Raw genomic sequence first — 20,965 nt, forward strand, 5'->3', positions numbered from 1 at the left:
CTAAGGACTCCACTTCTAATAGTATGGAGAACACTGATAGCCCTTGGCATGAACTGTTTAGAGGTTTATGCAAAATAAATGCATTTGACACTCCTGATTTACCGCTTGTGAGAGGCAAGGAGTTTAGTGACTCTATACGTAATACCTTTGACCATATATGGAGAACCAAGGAACGTAATGAAGCTCCTAAGTTCAGTGGACAAAGTGATGAAAGAAAATGATGAACTCAGGGATTCTATCTCCTGGCTTCAGAAGCAGATATTGAGCTTCAAATGTGCTAAGATTGCCCTGAGAGAGTCTTATCTCCCGAAGAGAAAGAAATTGTGGGAAAACATACACAAGCTCTTATCATGTGAGTGGCTGACCTGCAATGAAAGGTACATGCACAGCCTTGCCAGATGTCTACAGTTAAAGTGAGGGCATTGATTGAAAAAGAATGGGACCCTGGAACTTAGAATGGGGATGTGGGAAAACCCTGATGAAGCTGGGGACACTGAGTTTGTAAACTCTGATGAACCTATTTTGCCAGAAGAAACAGCTTCCCCATCCACAGTAGTGGCAACATCCCCTCCCCAGCCCATGCTGCCATCAGCCTTTCTACCTTTGTCTCAGGAGATAAATCCTGAATTGCCTGAGGCAACTGTGATGGCCTCCCCTGAGGCAGTTGCCAGGCAAGATAATGTTGATTCTCCTGAGGAGCCACCCCCAAGACCCCTGTTTGCTTCTAAACCTATAACTAGACTAAAGTCCCAGCAGACCCCTAGAGGTGAGGTTGAGAGTGGGACCCATGAGAAGGTGCTCTACACTAGAAAAAAACTTGAGTTTTCTAATTTATATAAGCAGAAATCTGGAGAACAGTCATGGTAATGGATATTAAGGGTGTGGGATAATGGTGGAGGGAACATAGAGTTGGATCAGGCTGAATTTATTGATTTAGGCCCACTAAGTAAGGACTCTGCATTTAATGTTGCGGCTTTGGGAGTTGAAAAAGGTTCTAATAGTTTACTTGCTTGGTTAGCTGAAACATGGATTAAAAGATGGCCCACTCTGAGCGAGCTGGAAATGCATGATCTTCCTTGCTTTAATGTACAGGAAGAGATCCAAAGGCTGAGGGAGGTTGGAATGGTGGAATGGATTAGTCACTTTCAACCTACTCATCCCAGCTGGGAGGGTCCAGAAGACATACCCTTGACCAATGCCATATGAAATAGATTAGGGAGGGCAGCACCTGTATCTTTGAAGGGCCCTATAATTGCTTTTCTGTGTACATCAGATCTAACAGTGGGAACTGCAGTGACTCAACTACAAAATTTAAATACAATGGGAATAATTGGATCCCTAGGTGGCAGAGGCCAAGTGGCAGCACTCAACCATCAAAGGCAAGGTGGGCATAGCTACCGTAACGGACAGCAGAGGCAAAGTGGCAATCAGAATAGTCTGACTCGTGTAGAGCTCTAGCATTGGCTAATCATTGTGTTCCTAGATAGAAAATTGATAGGAAGCCTACTGAATTTCTACTTAATTTTTATAAGCAGAAAACTTCTAGATCAAATGGACAAAAGACTAATTTGAATTATAAAAACAGAGAATCAGCCCCTCAATCAATTTCCAGACTTGAGCTAGTTCACAGACCCAGAACCCCTTGAATGAAGGGGAGGCTGAGTCCCCTTGAGGAAGGACCCTACTACACTACCGACAATTTATACTGTTAATCTTTCTCCTGTCCTTCCTCAAGGAGACCTCCAGCCTTTTACCAGGGTAACTGTGCACTGGGGAAAGGGAAATGATCAGACATTTCAGGGAAAACTGGACACTGGCTCTGAGCTGACGTTGATTCCAGGGGACCCAAAACATTATTGTGGTCCTCCAGTTAAAGTAGAGGTTTATGGAGGTCAGGTAATTAATGGAGTTTTAGCTCAGGTCCCACTTACAGTTGGTCTAGTGGGTCTCTGGACTCATCCTGTGGTCATTTCTCCAGTGCCAGAATGCATAGTTGGCATAGACATACTTAGCAGCTGGCAGAACCCCCACATTGGCTCCCTGACTGGTAGGGTAAGAGCTATTATGGTGGGAAAGGCCAAATGGAAGCCACTAGAGCTGCCTCTACCTAGAAAAATAGTAAATCAAAAACAATATCACATCCCTGGAGGGATTACAGAGATTTGTGCCCCCATCAAGGACTTGAAGGATGCAGGGGTGGTGATTCCCACCACATCCGCATTCAACTCTTCTATGTGGCCTGTACAGAAGAAAGATGGATCTTGGAGAATGACAGTGCATTATTGTAAGCTTAACCAAGTGGTGACTCCAATTGCAGCTGCTGTACCAGATGTGGTTTCATTGCTTGAGCAAATTAGCACATCTCCTGTTACCTGGTATGAAGCCATTGACTTGGCAAATGCCTTTTTCTCTACTCCTGTCCATAATGCCCACCAGAGGCAATTTGCCTTCATCTGGCAAGGCCAGCAATATACCTTTACTGTCCTACCTCAGGGGTATATCAACTCTCTAGTTTTGTGTCATAATCTTATTTGGAGGGAACTTGATCGCTTTTTGCTTCCTCAAAATATCATACTGGTCCATTACATTGATGACAGTATGCTGACTTGTCCTCACTGGAATAGACATTTACTCTGGATATGGTTTTGCCTAATCTGCATGCAATGCTTCTGGCAAGACTACCATCTGTGAACTCATGGAATACCTTATCCACTGTCATGGTATTCCATACAGCATTGCCTCTGACCAAGGCACCCACCTTATGACTAAAGAAGTGTGGGAATGGGCTCATGCTTATGGAATTCACTGGTCTTACCATGTTCCCCATCATTCTGAAGCAGCTAGATTGATAGAATGGTCGAACGGCCCTTTGAAGTCACAGTTACAATGCCAACTAGGTGACAATACTTTCAGGGCTGAGGCAAAGTTCTCCAGAAGGCTGTGTATGCTCTGAATCAGAGTCCAATATATGGTACTCTTTATTCCATAACCAGGATTCACAGGTCCCTGAATCAAGGGGTGGAAGTAGAATTGGCCCCACTTGTCATCACCCCTAGTGATCCACTAGCAAAATGTTTGCTTCCTGTTTCTGCAACATTATTTTCTGCTGACTTGGAGGCCTTAGTGTCAGAGGGAGAAATACTGCCTCCAACCTTAATTGGAAGTTAAGATTGCCACCTGGACACTTTGGGCTCCTCCTACCTTTTTTTTTTTTTTTTTTTTTGAGACGGAGTCTCGCTCTTTTGCCCAGGCCGGACTGCAGTGGCGCTATCTCAGCTCACTGCAAGCTCCGCCTCCCAGTTCACACCATTCTCCTGCCTCAGCCTCCCGAGTAGCTGGGACTACCGGTGCCCGCCACCACACCTGGCTAATTTTTTGTATTTTTAGTAGAGATGGGGTTTCACCGTGTTAGCCATGATGGTCTCAATCTCCTGACCTCATGATCCGCCTGCCTCGGCCTCCCAAAGTGCTGGGATTACAGGCGTGAGCCACCGTGCCCAGCCTGCTCCTCCTACCTTTAAGTAAAAAGGCTTAGAAGGGAGTTACAATGTTGGCTGGGTTGACTGACCTGGACTATCAAGATGAAATCGGTCTACTACTACACAATGGAGGTAAGGAAGAGTATGCATGGAATACAGGAGATCCATTAGGGCGTCTCTTAGTAGTACCATGCCCTATGATTGAGGTCAATGGGAAACTACAACAGCCCAATCCAGGCAGGACTACAAATGGCCCAGACCTTTCAGGAATGAAGGTTTGTGTTACTCCACCAGGAACAAAAAACAGGACCTGCTGAGGTGCTTGTTGAAGGCAGAGGGAATACAGAATGGGTAGTAGAAGAAGGTAGTCATCAATACCACCTACGGCCATGTGACCAGCTGCAGAAATGAGAACTGTAATTGTCATGAGTATTTCCTTCTTCTGTTAAAAACATGTTTATGCATGTATACACTTGTACTAAGAAAATATCTTCATTTTATTTCCTGTTTCATTTGTCATGTGACACAAGATTTATTGACTTCATATCAGCATTTAAGTATTGTTAGATTTATATTATAGTATTTGGGTTGGGGATTGGTGTGTTTCCAGTTGTAAAAGGACAGTTGTATTATGTTAGGTATAATTATGACATTATTATTGTCTTTATTTGAAGATTATGTATGATCCCAGGAGATGTGTAAGAGTTCAAGTTGACAAGGGATGGACTTGTGATGGTTAATACTGAGTGTCAACTTGACTGGATTGAAGGATGCAAAGTATTGATCCTGGGTGTGTCTATGAGGGTTTTGCCAGAGGAGATTAACATTTGAGTCAGTGGGCTGGGAAAGGCAGACTCCTCCTTAATCTGGGTGGGAGCCATCTAATCAGCTGCCAGTGGAGCTAGAATGTGAAGCAGGCAGAAAAACATGAAAAGACTAGATTGGCCTAGCCTCTCAGACTACGTTCTTCTCTCGTGCTGCATGCTTCCTGCCCTCAAACACTGGACTCCAGTTCTTCAGTTTTGAGACTCCTACTGATTTTCCTTGCTCCTCACCTTGCAGATGGCCTATTGTGGAACCTTGTGATCAAGTGAGTTAATACTTAACAAACTCCCCTTCATATATACAAATATATATATGCTATTAGTTCTGTCTCTCTAGAGAACCCTGACTAATTCAGTGGGAGAGGGTGACATGGGGTGGGATGATTAGAATAAAACAGGATCAAGGGAACTTGGGAGCAGAATGGTATAGAAGATAATTGCATGGAAACCAGGTGGACATGTACAACAATCAAAGAACAGAGACATTTCTTAGTTTCTTTACTTTCTGTGTCTTTTTTTTTTTTTTTTCTGCAGAGAATCTGAACATAACTGCAGTGAGCATCTTGGATCTCCATGTGTTTTGTGCAACTCGATGCCAGTGTTGACACAGACTTAATGCTGCCACTGAGGGATTTGTGCTGCTGCTTTAATGTAACTCTTCTGCAGTGGCTTTATGGCCCTGCTGTCCAACTTAATATCCTTGGCTTGTTGTTTGGCACATGGGTCTCTCTTTGCCCTAAATGCACAAAGAATGGGAAGAATGTTAAGACCATCTGTGTAAGACAACTATGTCTGTTTCTGGGGAGTGCCTGGTTAGGGCCTAAAGGCCATGTCACCCTTAGATTTTTAACAACTTCCTGACCCCAGTAGGGTAGTTTTCTCAAGGGAATGCTCTGTGCAGTGTCTATACAAACTAAAAGAACTGTGATGTCTTGAGTGTACAACTTCTCTTGTAGACGTTCTGACTCTCTGAAAGTTGATATATTCAGACCTACTGCTCCTGTACCCCCGTCTAGCTCCAGCAGGGTTTACATCATGGCCAAGTTTCTCCTGACATGTGAGTATTATGTGGCACCTCCAGGAGTAGTTCTGGCTGACAGTTATTTGGTCATTGTTATTCTCCTGCTCTACCTTACCTGAGCATCATCTGGGCTTGTGGTTAGAATGCAGTTGGGAGTAAAGATTCCTAGGCCTGGGTTTGCCTGGGAATCCTTTCTCCCCCTGGGATCCTAAGGGGAACATTGCGAATGCTGAAATGTTGGCCTTGCATAATGTGAGTGTGGTGTAAGAGAAAGAATATGGGTGTTGAAGGCAGACAGCCTTGTGAGCAGGGCCAGGACTTGAGTGAGGCAAGATATTCACTTTCACATTTGTTTAGATGCAGAGTCAGCATTTGTTTAGATGCAGAGTCAGCCCCAGAGAGTCGAGACCTCCTGCAACTTTGCACCTTAGGCACTTCACTTTGCACCTTAGGCACTTTGCACCTTAGGCACTTCCAGCAGGGATGAGGTGAGGTATCACAAATAGGACATGAAGTAGAGGAGATGCTTAGAGAACATCTCTCTACCTCTAGCATACACTTCCTCCCTGAAATGAATAAATAAACAACAAAAGAAAACAATTAGATGACAACAAAGACCTTAATGCAGTGGCTAAGGGCTATAGTTAGTTTTCTCATGGAGACTGACTATAAGTCCCAAGAGATCTCTCAGATTGGAGCAGATCTGTCGCATGTAGTAGGAGCCAAAGGGCCAAACTTGAACATAGGATCAAATCTCATGGTTTTAATGCCTTGCTATAGCTTCAGGACAAATCCTTACCTCTCTTACCATAATGGGCAAACAAGGGCACAATCATAGGAAGCAGATTGTGTCTGTGATGCTGACAGTTTCACCTCTAAGTTGTCATAGCTAAAGGCATGATTGCTGATGAGTTCCAAAAGGTATCTAAAGCCATCCCATACACAGGTCTATGTCTGATAAAAATTATTCACAGTAAGGTTAAGGGGAGCCTTCTTATGACTCTTACCCTACCTGCCATGCCCCCCCATCCCACTCCTTCCAAATCCTACCTTCTCCTTGAAGTCCACCTCATGCCCCATCATCTTTGAAGTTCTTCTAGCTACTCCAGCTCACTTTTGTTTCTTTTCCCACTCTGCTTTGGAGATAGTAATTTCAAGTCCTTCTGGGGTTCAGGTTAGAATAAAGTTGGGAGCTAAGATGGTGGTACCAACTGTGTGTCAGGCACTGTACTAGGCTCTGATCTCTGCTTCCCTTGATATCACTGAGGGTGTTATGAACTTCTCCTGAAGCTGGGGATCACCTAATGGAAGCAAAGGGCATCAGAACCAGGGCAGATCTTTGGCAGCAAGTGATACCCAAGGTCACACGGTGGCTTAATGACAAAATCTAGGCTGGATTCTAGCCCTTTTAAACCAAGTCTTCTTGCCACAATAACTCCATAATTTTCACTTAATTATGTGCTGCTGCCCTGTAAATACCCACTGCATGGCCAGGTAACTAAAGACCTTCAACTAGCCAGATAGTGATGTACTGAAAGGAGGAAATGAAACTTGATCAATGTTGTATCCCTATGATGCCCAGCACAACATCTAGTACACAGGAGAAGATCTTAAAAAGATTGCAAACAAAACCCCAAGTCCACAAATACCTTGCTGACTTGGTTTCACCTGTACTAGAGGCATTCACACTCCCAAAACAATTTCTTCATGGGCAAGAATGGTGTTATCTAATGAGATTGATTTCCAGTGTTAGCCACTACAGGAGTCCAACTGGGCATAATCTTTTGGGGCTACAAAAAATATTCCTTTCATATCCCATATCATAAACAGCTACCCAGTCCCCAGTGTTGGAGTCTGATGGAATTTAGGTGACTGAGAAAAATATGATTAATATGGTCTTAATTATGGCAGTAATAATATCTACCTCCATCATGAAAATGTAGGATATTAAGTTAATGATACTAAATTTCTCAAGGGTAATAAGACCCTTTAAGATGAGTTAATTTGAAAGTTACTAATATGATTAGAGAATAGAAATAGACATATTTAAAAGATTCCCAAGGGGCAAACAAACATCAATATATAAGTAAACTGCGTAGTCAATCAGTCAACAACCTAAAAAATAATGTTAGGTGCTGGCTGTAGAAAAGTAGAAGGTGGTACCCTTGTTTTTGTACCATATGTAATGAGACACAACAAGCAAAATATGTCTCTTTGCCCCCAATTTACATTACAAATACATTAGTACAGAGATCTCTCCTTCTTTCCACTTCTTACCATTCATCCTACATTGCTTGTTTCAACCTTGCATTGTTCTGCTCCTCAGTCAGATTTGTAGACCTTTGAAGGTAAGAGCTTATCTCATATCTCTTTGTATTTTCAACTCCTAGCATAGTATTGGCATCTAATTGGTACCCAGTAAGCATTTCTTACAGCTGGAGATTAATTACCGAAAGAGTCATAACTGTGAGCCCCATTACGTTGGAAGGCTTTCACAAAGAAAGTGGGACTTGACAAAGGATAGTGCTTGTAGGAGAGAAATAAAAACTAAGGATAAGTAAGTAGAATTGGCTTCTTTAGGGTATTCACCAATAGGCTCAGGAGTTTAGAGTTTATTGTTCAGCAATGGGGAAGCATTGTTGATAATGAATGCATTGGTGGTGGGAGTTCTGTGTTCTAGGAATATTGCTCTGAACATAGTATTAAAATACATAATAGGTTTTCTCTAGGTGGTTCTGTGTCAGCTACCAGGTGGGTCCACACATTTTCCCCACTACTAGATCAGCTCAGCTCAGTTTTCCAGGAAATTTCAGACTAAGGCAGGCAATATATTTGTAGTTTCCCTGAGGTGTCTTTCTAGTGTGCTTTAGAATTAGCTTATCCATCTATACCTGGAATTGTGTTATGATATATGTTGTTACCAGAACATCTTTTATTAGTAACATTCTGTATTTACTGCATCAATGATATCCCCGTATTCCAGCGCTGTCCCCGAGTTGCAAGCTATTCCTAATTTTGTCTTCTTCTAAATCCTTCCTCCTCCAGTCTTAACCTGAACATTTCTTTTGCTTCCATGTTGTAATGTGAGGTCTGAAATTAACATGCAATGTTAAATGCTGGCATCACATCTTTGAGTCTCGTAGAGCTCCAAAGGCCTAACCACAAATTCCCCTGCTCTCATCAGATATGACCCCCACTTAGTGGGAAAACCTTTCTACTCAGTTCCCTAATTAGCAGGACCAGCTGTACACCACCAGGTCAACCCATGAAATCATTCAAACAAGCCAATTACATCCACTTGTGGAAACTGGGGGCCACTTCATCCTTTTGTTACTACAAAAATTGTCTCCAGGAGCCCCTGCTTGTTCCCTCTACTCCTGAGTGTAATGCCTGTGTGGTCCTTCATGGGGTGAGGTGTCCTGCTCCCCGAGGCTGTGAGTAAACGTGACTAATGAACTGCTGTCCGGCTCATCTGTCCCCTGTAGATGTTGTGTTGCCGTATCATATTACTGAGTACAAGAGATTCCCCTCCCACCAATAAGAGTGAATAGGTGGTGATCAGGACATATGCCTTTTTCCATCCAGTTACTTTACACATCAATTGCTGACCCTCCTGATTTTTCTTCATTCAGTGGCTGAAGAAAAGATGGTGGGACTTCTCTTTGGTCCTGTTATCCTTTCCCAGCTGGTAGGGCTCTTGTGTAGATGATTACTGCTGAGTGTTAGTCTTCTGAGAACTGACCAGTGTTTAAATTTCTTGACACTGGGGTTTAGTGTCTAAATGGAGATAGATAGTTTACCCTGTACATTTATGTCATTTATTCAATCACCGGCCTTTATTGAGCATTTATGAAGACTGCATCCTGAACATACAAAGAAGTATAAAATAGCATGGCCTCAAGACACCCACATTCTGGTTAGGAGACAGACAATAATATCAGTAATTTTGACATAGACAGATATATGCTCTAATAATGAAATATCTCTAGTATTATGAAAATTCAGAGGGAGAGAAAGTAAAAGAACCTCTGAATTTAGCCAAGGATAAGAGGTTTGAGAAGATTTCCAAGAGAGTAGAATGTTTTTGAAAGTCGAGTGAGGCTGCCACCTGGATGGTTTGGGAAGAACATTCCAGGCCAGGGGGACGTTATGTGCTAACATTCAGACCACTTCTTACCACCTTTGTTGTTATAAGTCTTGTTTTGCCTACCATCATGTCTTGCCCAGGTCACGGCACTACTTTCCTGGCTCCCTGTTCCTGTCATTGTCTGCATATAGCCTATTTCATTCCAGTGGCCAGAGTGGTTTTTTTTTTTTTTTTTTTTTTTTTTAATGTAAATTACATCGGGTCACTCCCTACGAGGGTTCCCTACTTCACTCAGGGTAAGCCAAAGTCCTCACAATATCCAAGGCCTTACAGTACCTGGCCCCCTTAACCTTTCTAGCCTCCTCTGTTATTACCTTCCCCCTTTGCTGACTCTGCTCCAGTCACAGCTGGCCTTCTTTGAGGCTCTTTGGGGCCTATTCCTACTGTAGGGCATAATCATTTGCACGATCTGTTCCTTTTACCTAGGACACTCTTCTCCCAGATGGCAGGATGGCTCCCTTCCTTAACTCCTTCATGTCTTTGCTCAAGTCTTCCCTTCTTAATGAGCCTCACTCTGAGCCTGCCATTTAATTGTAAACCACAAAATTTCTCATGACTCCTCTTTACCCTACTTTTCTTTTCTGTTTGTTTCATCCTCTTCTTTTATGATTTACTATTAGTTTTCATTTGTTGTCTGCCTTTCTATCTTTGGCAGGTTGAAAGGTCAAAGGTAATGAGATTTTTTGCTGTTTTTGTTTTTTGTTTTTTTTCCCATGGATATAGCCCAAGGTACCCAGAACAGAGCCAGGCACATAGTAGGCACTCAATAGATAATTACCTGTCAAATGAATGACTGGATGAACCATAGACTGTGATGTACTGGGGTTTTGCAATCTGACTGCAACATCTGAATGGTTTCAACAGGCACCATTGAAGACCAGTGTACCGGTAGACAAGAGCCAGGTCACAGAGGACTTTATATGCCCTGGAGGAAAATTTCCAACTTTATCATGAGGGAACTAGGGAGCCCCTCAGGAATTTTGAACGAGGGAATGGCATCTAGGAGGTACCTATACAAAAGTTGGGAGTTACCTAGTAAGAAGTCAGAGGACAAGAGGGCAAAGGGTGTAGCTTAGGGACTGCCATTTGGGTGTGGGGGTTAGGCATATACCCCACTTGCTGAGAGGTGCCTGTGGGGGGTCTGCACTTCCCCTACAGTATTCCTATAATGGAGAGAGCAAGATATTAAATAGTAAATACAAATACTTGGAAAAATGGGAAAGGTCTTTCTTCTGCTGTTTGAGCAAGGAGAACTGCATTTTCATTTTTCTACCAGGCCCCACAAATTCTGTAGCCTGCCCTAGGAAGGAGCATCTCCTGGAGAAGCAAGGGGGCTGCAGGGCAACCCGTAAGGGTCAGCTGGATTTGAGCTTACACATTCCTGGTGGGCCCATCAGCCCAGAAAGAATGTAGGAAGTAGGGGGCAATTAACTGAGGGATGGGCGTGACCAGGTGAGAATGGTGGAACTTTGCAGGTGCAAAGAAACTACTGGTGTTAGCAAAAGAAAAATTCAAATGATCACAGCTTAGATTGGATAGAAAAAGAATTCAAATCAAAATGAAAAATGTGAAGATGCAGGATGAGAAATAGATTTAGAAGGAGCAAGGCACAGAGGAATGTAATATCATGGAAGATCTGACCAGAAAAAGGAATTTGAGAGTTCGGTTCATTATTTTTTTCCAAAGTAGAATATTTCCAAAGGAAGTTTCCTTACATCTCATTAGTAAAGTTTTTAATTTGCCTTTTTTTTACCCTGCATTTGCAAACAAAACATTGCTCTCAGATTCAAGATTTAGACTTCTGAATCATAGTACAACTCATTTTTTTTTTGTATAAGTAACATATGTTTGGTGTCTTTAAACACAATTACTTTTGTATAATAAAAGTGTTGATTTGATGATGCGACATTTTCTGCAAGTGTGTTTAAGAGAGTTTATGTTTTCATAAGTTGCAATGAAACTCAATTATGTATGTGTAATAAGGCTTCTGATTGTTACACTTAGACTTTTCTGTATAATGAAGCCAGCAATTAGAATTTGCTTGCTCTATGGCTTACGAAAACACACTTGTTTTGGAGACAAAAGCCTCTTAATGAGCCCCCTTTTTTGTTAATTTTTTTTGTTGTTAAAAACTAGTCTATAACTCAAACATATAATTAGATTTCTTAAAGGTTTGAATTTTTGTTGTTATTTTTTTCTCTCTAAACACAAAACAAAGCAAAAAGCAATAACTTTAAGGCACACATCATTTCAAAGCTGTGAATGCTGCTAAGATCCGCAGTTTCACCTTAGAGGAACCCCCAGTGCATACTGAGGTCATGTTTTGCTAAGGAGGTAGAGACCAGGGCATAACGCTAACTTAAGAAAGAAATGTTCTTTCTAAGCATTGCGTAGGAGTTGGCCTGGACACTGCAGAGTTGGGCACTGGTGTTCTCTATGATCTCAGCCTCAGGGGTAACCTGGAGCCTTGGCTCAGAAACAGAATCCCACCTCTGCTCCCTAGTGGCTACTGCTTGCCTCAGAGGCCTGCTAGTGCTACAATGGATGAGCCATTCTTGGACCAACCCAGTGAGTGAGGACAGAGTTTTCTCAGTGGGTCATAGAACCTTCCTTGCCTTCTCCCTTTCCATCTTATAACCTGCAGTCCCTGTGGCAGCTGCTCATGGTGCCCTGTTCGATGTTGGCCGTTCATTTTATGGCTGGCCATTCATGTCGTTTTTGCAGATGGCTATTTCTGTCCTGCTTGATCAATATGTGAGGAAGAACCTGTGGGCCTAAACATCCCTCATCATGTGTCAGTTTGAAGGAAACCCTTCTACCTTCGGAACTATTTTCATTTAAGCCTACGATTAAAAAGGCCTTACTCTTAGAAGTGCTAAACTTTTTATTATTAATCATTAATAGCATAAAAAGCTTATTTCTATAATACTATACTAATTGAGAGAAGGTTTTCAGTGGTATATCAGTTAGTATCCAGTGATGAAAACACAGAAAACTCTAGGTATTTCAAGCAGATGAGGATTTAATACAGGCACTTGGGTTGCACGTGTGTTGGAATGGCTGAAGGAGAACAATGACAATGTGGTTTTGCCCAGCACTCAGGAAGCAGCACTTGCTGGCTGGAGCTCCACAGCAGGTAGATATTGCTGCCATTGAAATCACTGTCCTTTGCTGCCAGAAGAAAACCACAAACTTAAGCCCTGATGCTGAAATCTCCAGTGATATAGCCAGAGCCTTCCATTGCCCGCAGTTCCCTGTGGTTGTTGACAGAGTTAGGATAAGCGTCACATCTCCCTACCTTCTGCCTTCCAATCTCCAGTGAGTGCCTCTCCACAGCAGTCTACTCTGGCCAAGGATTCTGGGTGGCAGTTTCCAGGCTTTCAGCCTCAGGAATAGAGGGAAGCAAGCAGGGTAGAATTGGGTCTGAATATCAGTACACACTATCTGGCACACTGAGTGCATATGATGTGGTTGGGAGATGGATCTCCTCCTGAAATCCTAAATCTCATTATCTTGCCTGCAGGTCTGGGTTGGGCAGTCTGGATCCCATGGAAGTAATCACTGCTGACAACTCCCAGAAAACCCCAACCACAGCTGTGGATTTCATGTTCAGTCAACTCTCTGAGCAGTGGAGGAGGGAAAACATAGCGCATTCTGTTGGGAGTTATCAATATGATGAAAGACAGGCCAAGTCTGACCGCTGGAATTAACAATCTCCAAACTCAAGAAGTGTTCTATCCAGTCTCTTCTCAGAGGCAGACTTTTAAATCTTAAACAAAGGATCCAATTAAATTTGATCCAATTTAAATCCATTCAGCTCAGAAACCTTTATTAAATATCTACGATGGATTGTGCCCTGGGCTAGAGAGTGCAGGTTTCCACATTTGTAGCTGGCAGGTCGACACTGTGCTGGCACTTGTAGATTCAAGTTGGAATAGATTCCTGGTCCCCTGAACCCTTGGTTTTGGTTTCTTTGTTATTTAATTGCATAGACTGCATATCCTTTTGGGAGAGGCACCGTAACCCCCATTTCACATAAAAGATGATTTATGTTGAGAATTTCTTCTGTGGTAGGCACTGAGCTGTGCACTAGAAAAGCCCATCTCATTAAATTTTACCACAACCCTGGAATTAGGCTTACCCTTTAACATTTTTTTTTGTTTTGTTTTTCCCAGTAGATGAAGAAATTCAAGCTCTGATAAGCTGAAGTGAACAAGGTAGCCACCAGGCTGTTGTAAGAAACACATAGTCTTTAAGACCTATGGTTGCAACACTAAGATGCACTGTTTCTGGCATAAGACTGAGAATCAGCAAACTAGTCCAAGGTGTTGTGGCACTGTCCAGCTTAAAGGCTTCTTCCACTTGCTTGCACAGACCTGGAACTTAGGGGATCTCATTTTTATCCCAGCTTTGCCATTCCCAAGCCACATTCCCATCCTTGGCCTCCATTATCTCATATGAAGAATCAAAGATGGAATAAGAGATGGCCTCCACAGAAGCTAGGCTTGCATAGGGGTATTCTGTAGCTTGGATTTTCCCTGTCTCATTCCAAGTCTAATTTTCCCACCCATCAAATCTATCTTCTTATCACCTATTTCACAAGTCATTCTTGTTTTATAATCTCATCAATTGATTGCATTATTGCCCTGCCTGTGATATTTCCTCTTTCCTTTCTCTTTGCCCAGATTAAACTTATCCTCCAAACCTTGCTCCCTCCAGGTCACCTCCAGCCTAACCACCAGAATGCCCAGTGCTCTCATCCTCCTTGGATCTCTTTTAGCACATATTTTTGTTTTTGTTTTTATTTTGGGGAGACAGGGCCTCACTTTGTCACCCAGGCTGGAGAGGAGTGGTGTGATCATGGCTCACTGAAGCCCCCACCTCCCTGGCTTAAGCATCCTCCCACCTCAGCCTCTCGAGTAGCTGGGACTACAGGCATGTGCCACCACATCTGGCTACTTTATCTATTTATTTTGTTATTTTGTAGAGATGGGATCTTGCAATGTTGCATAGGCTGTCTTGAACCCCTGTGCTCAAGCAGTCCTCCTGCCTTGGCCTCCCAAAGGGCTGGGATTACAGATGTGAGCCATTTTGCTTTGCCTAGCACATATTTTTGTCTGAACTTCCCACCTGACACGTTTAAGTGACAGGGCATTTTATTAGCTTTTCATGTGAGCAATCCTTGTTTCACCAGTATTTGACCTTTCAATCCATGGGCTATGTATGTGCCATACTTTAAAAATATCCCCACAGTGCCTACTATGTAAGTCAGCACATGGTAGGTATTACTAATTGCCAATTAGTGAAGGACCTGGGGAATGACCTATATATGTGTTACTAGTTCAAGGAGGGAGAGGCCAATGTGACCTATAATAGTTAGGAAGGGTTCTTCTAAGGAGGTGGACCTTTAGAGTAGAGCTTTGAAGTTTGGAGAAAATTGAGAAGACAGAGTGATTCAGGAGGGAGAGTATAAATGGCACAGCACAAATAAAGAGCATGCAGGAAAAACAACATGATGTTGGGGGAGGCTGCAGGGAGAACTGGCTAGCTGAAACATATCAGCAGATTAGGCTGTGAGGAGCTGGCTTCAGGATGTGGAGCCCATGAGAATAGACTGGCATAAGAGGGTGGTTAATTTAAATCAGAGGGGTCCTCAGCATGTCCTATGTACTGGGGAGATAAAGTTAAGGAAGATATGACCTCTCTTGGTTATACAAGAGTTTATAATCAAGGCAGAGGATGAAGACAAGACCACAAAGAGCTTTCATACTCAGAAGAATATAATCCATGTCAGCAGGAGAGAAATGCTTCTGGGGCTTAGGGGTAGGCTCGATGAACGCTGGAGTGTGGGGCTTCCAGGCCTGGATCCTGGAGACAGAGGCCTGGGCTTAAATCTCAGCTGTAGCACTTACTGTCTGCCTTGTTATGTGCAAATCCCTTGTTTCTCTGGCCTGTGTTTCATCATCCATAAAATTGGATTAATAGTAGAGCCTAATCATAGGGCTATTGTGAGGATTAACTGAGACTGTGGATATGAAGTAAAGCATAGTCTAGGGCCCTTGTATGTATGCCATAGATGTTAGTGATTATTAAATATTGAAAAGAGGAGAAGATGACTCATGATTCAGAGGAGCCATTATGGACCTCATGAAGGTGCCATCTGGGGTGGACTTTAAGCAAAGGGTGACGCTTAGCAGGTGGAGACTCGAAGCCAGGGACAGTAGACAGCCTGGGAAACTGTGGAATTGAGGATGTGGCTGACCCTTATTGGGATGAATACATAGCCCTGTTTTCTGGAAGCGAAGGATGAGTTACAAGGAGAAGATGTGATAATTTGGAAAGACAGGTAAGGGCTATGCAGGTCCTTACATGACAGTTTGATATGTTTATGCAAGTGATTAAGTGACTCCAGGAATATGAGCCTGGCATTACTATGGACAGAACCAGGTGACACTAAGCATGGGCCCGGGATGGAACCCAGAGTAGGACAAAGGCCAGAGGGGCTCTATCCCCCAGGCCTGCAGTGGTTAACCTGTTGAGGCAAATTCACTTTTTTTCAAAGTCAGTCTCAGAGAGAGAAAACCACATGAATCCAAATATCTGGACAGCAATCCCCAGCGGCGTCAAAGGTAATGAAACATTGGTATCTGCTGCTCCTATCTGTTATTGCTGATATTCAGATAATGATGCCAATACCCAGCTTGGGAGAGAGGAAGAAATGCTGCTGGGGCAGCTTGTTCGGCTCATCTCCTGGAGGGTTGAAAGGAGGGGGGAAGAGACAGGCAAAGAAGAAGGTGACCCTAGAAAACCAAACCCTCTTCCTCAATCTGGCAAAATAAGTCACTCACTATTTCAAGGAGCCATCTGAGAATGCCTGATGACTCCCACCCCTCCAGCTGGCTGCGGTACCTGGACTAATAGCAGTTCCTTGTCATATGTGAATAGTGTTTTATCATTTCAAAGTGCTTTTGCATCTAATATCTCATTCAGTGTTCATCATGAGAAAACCTGCACTCAGGAGGTAATAAGACTCATGCAGGGGACTTGCCCTAGCCTCATTTTGTCATCTCTAGCTCACATAGCAGCTCTTGAAGGGATTAGGTCAAAGTGGGGAAGGTAGAAGACGAGGATGCTCTCCTGGAGCTGTCTGGTGGATTCAGGATCAGAGCTGGAGGAGGAGGGGCCGAGTGGCAAGCCTGTCTCTCCTGTCCCATCCACACCTATGCAGGCCTTGACAGGGGATCGTACAGGCTTTTCTCTGAGTCTAGACACAGCCTCAGGGTCTCTTAAAACAATGCTGAGAGTCCACTACTAATTGATCAGAGCTGGCACTTGGGACAAAATCTATTTGCTCTCCCTGCATTAAGGTATTGTCCAGAGTTTCTCTTTGTTAAAATGCCAATACTTGTGGAATGTTAATGTATTAAGCCATTATCAGCCCCTGGCACCTTCATATGAATTCATTTGTCAGATTGCTCTGTGCAGGCTCTCAGAGGAACTGAGCTGGGATAGAAGAGCTCGTTTCCTAAGGAATGCCAGGCCTGATGGGAGCATGGAATGACTAGCAGTGGTTCCTCTATCAGATATTCAGATTGCTTAGCAATCTCTTAAGATGTATTGTCTGTACTCAAGAGATACAGTATGGAACCTTGGGCAAATCACTTAACCCCGTTAGGTTCCATTTCTTAATCTGAAAAATGAAAATAATGACATCTACTCCACCCACTTATAGAAGAACTTTGAGAGTGAAAGGCCTCTGAAATGTGTTTTGTATTTTACAAAGTATTATACAAATGCAAGGTCTGAGCATTTAGCTATGTTAGGAAGAGACAAGCTTTCACTCCTCAAGTCGAATGCACATGAAGGGTAAAAGAAAGAGAGGGAGAAAAAATTAATATTTATGAGGTTCCTGATTGCCATTAATCTTAAATATATTATCCCATTTAATTTCCACATCCACCCCATGAGGTTGATGGTATTGAGCCTATAGTCTTACAGATTACATAGCCAGTGTTTTTTAGAGATAAGGTTTGAACCCAGATGTCTCTAAGCACTCTTTGGCACATCAAAATCCAAGGCCTAACCTGGGCACACTCTTGCTTTCTTCTTTCCTAAATTCTTCCCCATGAAATGAGTTAGGGTTCATGGGTCAGAAAGAGACAAGTCAGGATCAAGCAGGTGCCCTGGGACTAGAACGCCTGCAGATGGCAAGGCTGCATAGGGATTTGGAGACATACAGGAAATGATTACGAAGTCACAGTGGAAAATCAGAAACCTGTTCATCAGGTGCATGTGCAGGATAAGAGGTACAGACAGCCAGCCTGGGGCTGAAACCTCAAGGAGATATTTGCACTAGTACACTATCCTCAGGGGAGAAAGACCAAGTCATGGAGGGGCAAGGCTGGATTTCAGGTGCAAGTAGCATATGTTGTTGTCAGTGGTCTGAATATAAATTCTGAGTTCAAATTCTCCAGATATTCTGAAAACATTGTGGATATCTTATCATCTATTCAAGTTATTGGCTGTCATTGTATAAAAAGAATTATGCAGTGTGGGTACGTATGACCCAAATGATGTGCATTCATTTAAACACTGAGCAGTGCAGTGGTACAAATACATGCTGATTATCTTGCGTCCTTTTAGTTGGCTTTCCTGTGTCTGAAAAGTTGCCTGGAGTTTGGAACACTGTGATAAAGCAATCACACACATTCTCTGTGCACCTTGGGTATGGCTATGTGAGTTTGATAGTTTGGGGATAAGTGACCCAAGCCAATAACTCCTTCATCCTTTCAATGTCCCTCAAGGAAACTGTGGCACAAAAGACAATTTCATTGTTAACAACTGATATTCTTTCATGCTCTTGTACCTAATACCTCAAATTAAATATATTTGGCATACTGGACCAAAGAACATGGAACACTTTTTAAGTACATATATATGCTAGTTAAGCACAGTTTCTACCAAATGCCAAAGCTGGCATTAGATGAATAAAATGGAATGCTATAACCAGTGGCATGGAGCTAGCCCACGTCCACTGCCCTGTGGTTTTGCTTCATGTGGAAGAGAAAGCCAAGAGTAGTTATGTGAGGAGAAGAGGCAATGGGTCCACTTGTCCATTTGTAGCAAGAAGGAGGAATCTGCAGAAAAAGGGTCTCTTCCAGCTCTTTTATTGATGTGCAAATCTGTAGAGTTGTGCTTCTGGGAAGCTGAAATAAAGAAACTTTGAGGATGCAGGAGGAACAAAGGAAAAACAGCAGTAGAAACAAGAAAAGCCTATAGGAGCAGGCCTAGTTTGTAGACTGTAACTCAGCCTCCAGGTTCAGAAGATGTTATATGTACATGGATGTAGACTTAAAATAATAGCTGTGGCTTCTCCAGCAGTTCAGTAGAGTTCCAAAATGACATTCAAAGCTAGCCCAAAGCCCTGGTCCTGGCAGAATCAGGCCAAGGCTACACTGGGAAGACATTCTGGCTCTTTTATGGATGAAATGACAAATCATAAAAAAAAGGGTTTAATTTGGTTTGTGAAGTCCTAAGGAATAGAAGCAGAACACAGCAATGATCATTGAGAGATGCATTTTGGCTCATTATATGATAACATCAAAGCAGAGTGATCCAAAGATGGAGTATTTTGCCTTAGGCTCTTATGTCCCTGTGCCTGGGATGAGTTTACTTAGGGTGTTAAAATAATTGGTTCCCAAACCAGACTGAATGTTAGGGTTACCTGGGGAATTTCTTGAAAAATACAGATTCCTAGCCTCCACCACTGGAGATTAGCTTCAGCAGGTGAAGGGGGGAGAACTAGGAACTTAAAGTTTTGAACAAGATTCCTGAGTAACTCTTGTTTATGGAGCATCTGGGAAATGATTTTATAGAGAGTATTAAACCGTTGTTTGGGTTGTTGTATTCAATGTTCTACAAACCCATTCCCTACCTGAACCCTAACCAATTCGAATCCCAGCCTCAAATCCACCCTGATTCTCCTCTAGCTCTTCCATCCTGAGCAAGTCAGGTTCTTCTGTGGCTCTCTGATTGTATTCAGTGCTCCTCTTGGAGGTTCTGCCTTCTGCTAGACTTGATCCCATGGCTCTCACCCCTCCCCAGATCTCTGTCTGTCACTTTTCCTTCAAGAGAAAGAACTTGATCACAGCAACAGTAGTTCCCAGTCTAGATGAACCACGAGATTATTCAGGATTTTATGTAAACAACACTAATAGTTTATCAGGAAGCACTCATGTAGAAAGTAATTAATAACTTTATTATTTTTATTACTATTGATAATTATTATTTCTCAAGACTTTAATGAAGTTTTTTTTAATGAAAGTACTGGGGGTCTTTATCAGGTTTCTGTCAGTCACCCCCTCCATCACCCATATGTCATTTTACCTTGCGTGTATTTGATGAGAGGAGGGTCAACTGAATCTTTTTGTTATCTTATGCATTTGGATACAAAATAAATAGCAGGAAAAGGAAATGGTCACCTTACAATCCAGTCATGTTAGAAATTTCTCTCCTCCCTTGGTCTGTAGGAGTGACTCTTCGCAATGTGACTCTGACACTTGCATGGGAAAATATACAGGTTTGGGCAGCACCTCCCACCCCTGGAGGGCCTCTGTGTGCCCCAGGCAGCCAAGGCCATTCTTAGTATCAGGGCTTATTTGAGGTCCCTTGGCCACACCATTTAGGGATCAGACATGTGAAGACATAACCTGTGGATGGGGGTATTGCCTGATATAAGTCAACAACAGAGAGGACAAAAAGAGCCCGTCAGGGAGAAGGACATCCGTCTGGGTGGTGTGGAACAGCAGTCTGGTGGTGTGAAGCTGCACTTGAACCTATCCTGACCCAGTGCTTCTGAAGGATTGATGCTCACTGGGAAGGAGACAGCACCGGACTGCTGTCGGGAACCTTCCGCAAGGTCTGGCCATGAGAAAAAGGGAGAGAGAGAGTTCCAGAGTTGGGCTCCAAAGCTTGGCGCCTCACCACTGGAAGCAGCAGCAGTGATGACCACCAAGGATCTGGATGCTGAAGGCAAATGGAAAGCCACCCATGAACTGCAGGGAGCCCCACAGCTGGAAGTAGGAGGCTACACAAATACAAAAAGCAACAAACAGAGGGATTCAGTGACAGCCCTACACAATGTGAGAAATGCTCCCTTCCCATATGTGGGGACACATGGAGGGAGAGCAGAGCCAAGATCCCCTCTCAAAAGGTGAATATATTGATTCTGTGACTTTAAGGACAAGTTGCAGTACAATGACCCATCTAGGGACCAGTGAGTGAGCAGCCATAGGGGACATTCAAGGTACACTTATGATTTACTCACATCATTGCAGGTGGAACTGGGAAAGTCATCATGACAGGGAGAGAGATATGGTTTGATCTGAGAAATGAAATGGAGTTAGAAGAAAAAACAGATTACACCACAGTCAAATAATAATATCCTCTGTCCCTCCCTTCCTTATTGGGAACTCTATAGATTCAAGATCAAATC

The 20,965-nt window shown here is 43.0% G+C and overlaps 1 long non-coding RNA gene across 1 annotated transcript; it reads left to right on the forward strand.

Moving 5' to 3' along the window:
* Window positions 1–4,289: 4,289 nt before the first annotated feature.
* LOC129051547 (uncharacterized) lies at window positions 4,290–5,360 on the forward strand. The gene is made up of 3 exons (XR_008515908.2): window positions 4,290–4,569; window positions 4,838–4,954; window positions 5,260–5,360. It is a non-coding gene; the product is annotated as an uncharacterized LOC129051547 (long non-coding RNA).
* Window positions 5,361–20,965: the final 15,605 nt, after the last annotated feature.

Source organism: Pongo abelii, chromosome 17, assembly GCF_028885655.2.
Source record: "Pongo abelii isolate AG06213 chromosome 17, NHGRI_mPonAbe1-v2.0_pri, whole genome shotgun sequence".
In the NCBI taxonomy this organism is placed as follows: Eukaryota; Metazoa; Chordata; class Mammalia; order Primates; family Hominidae; genus Pongo; species Pongo abelii.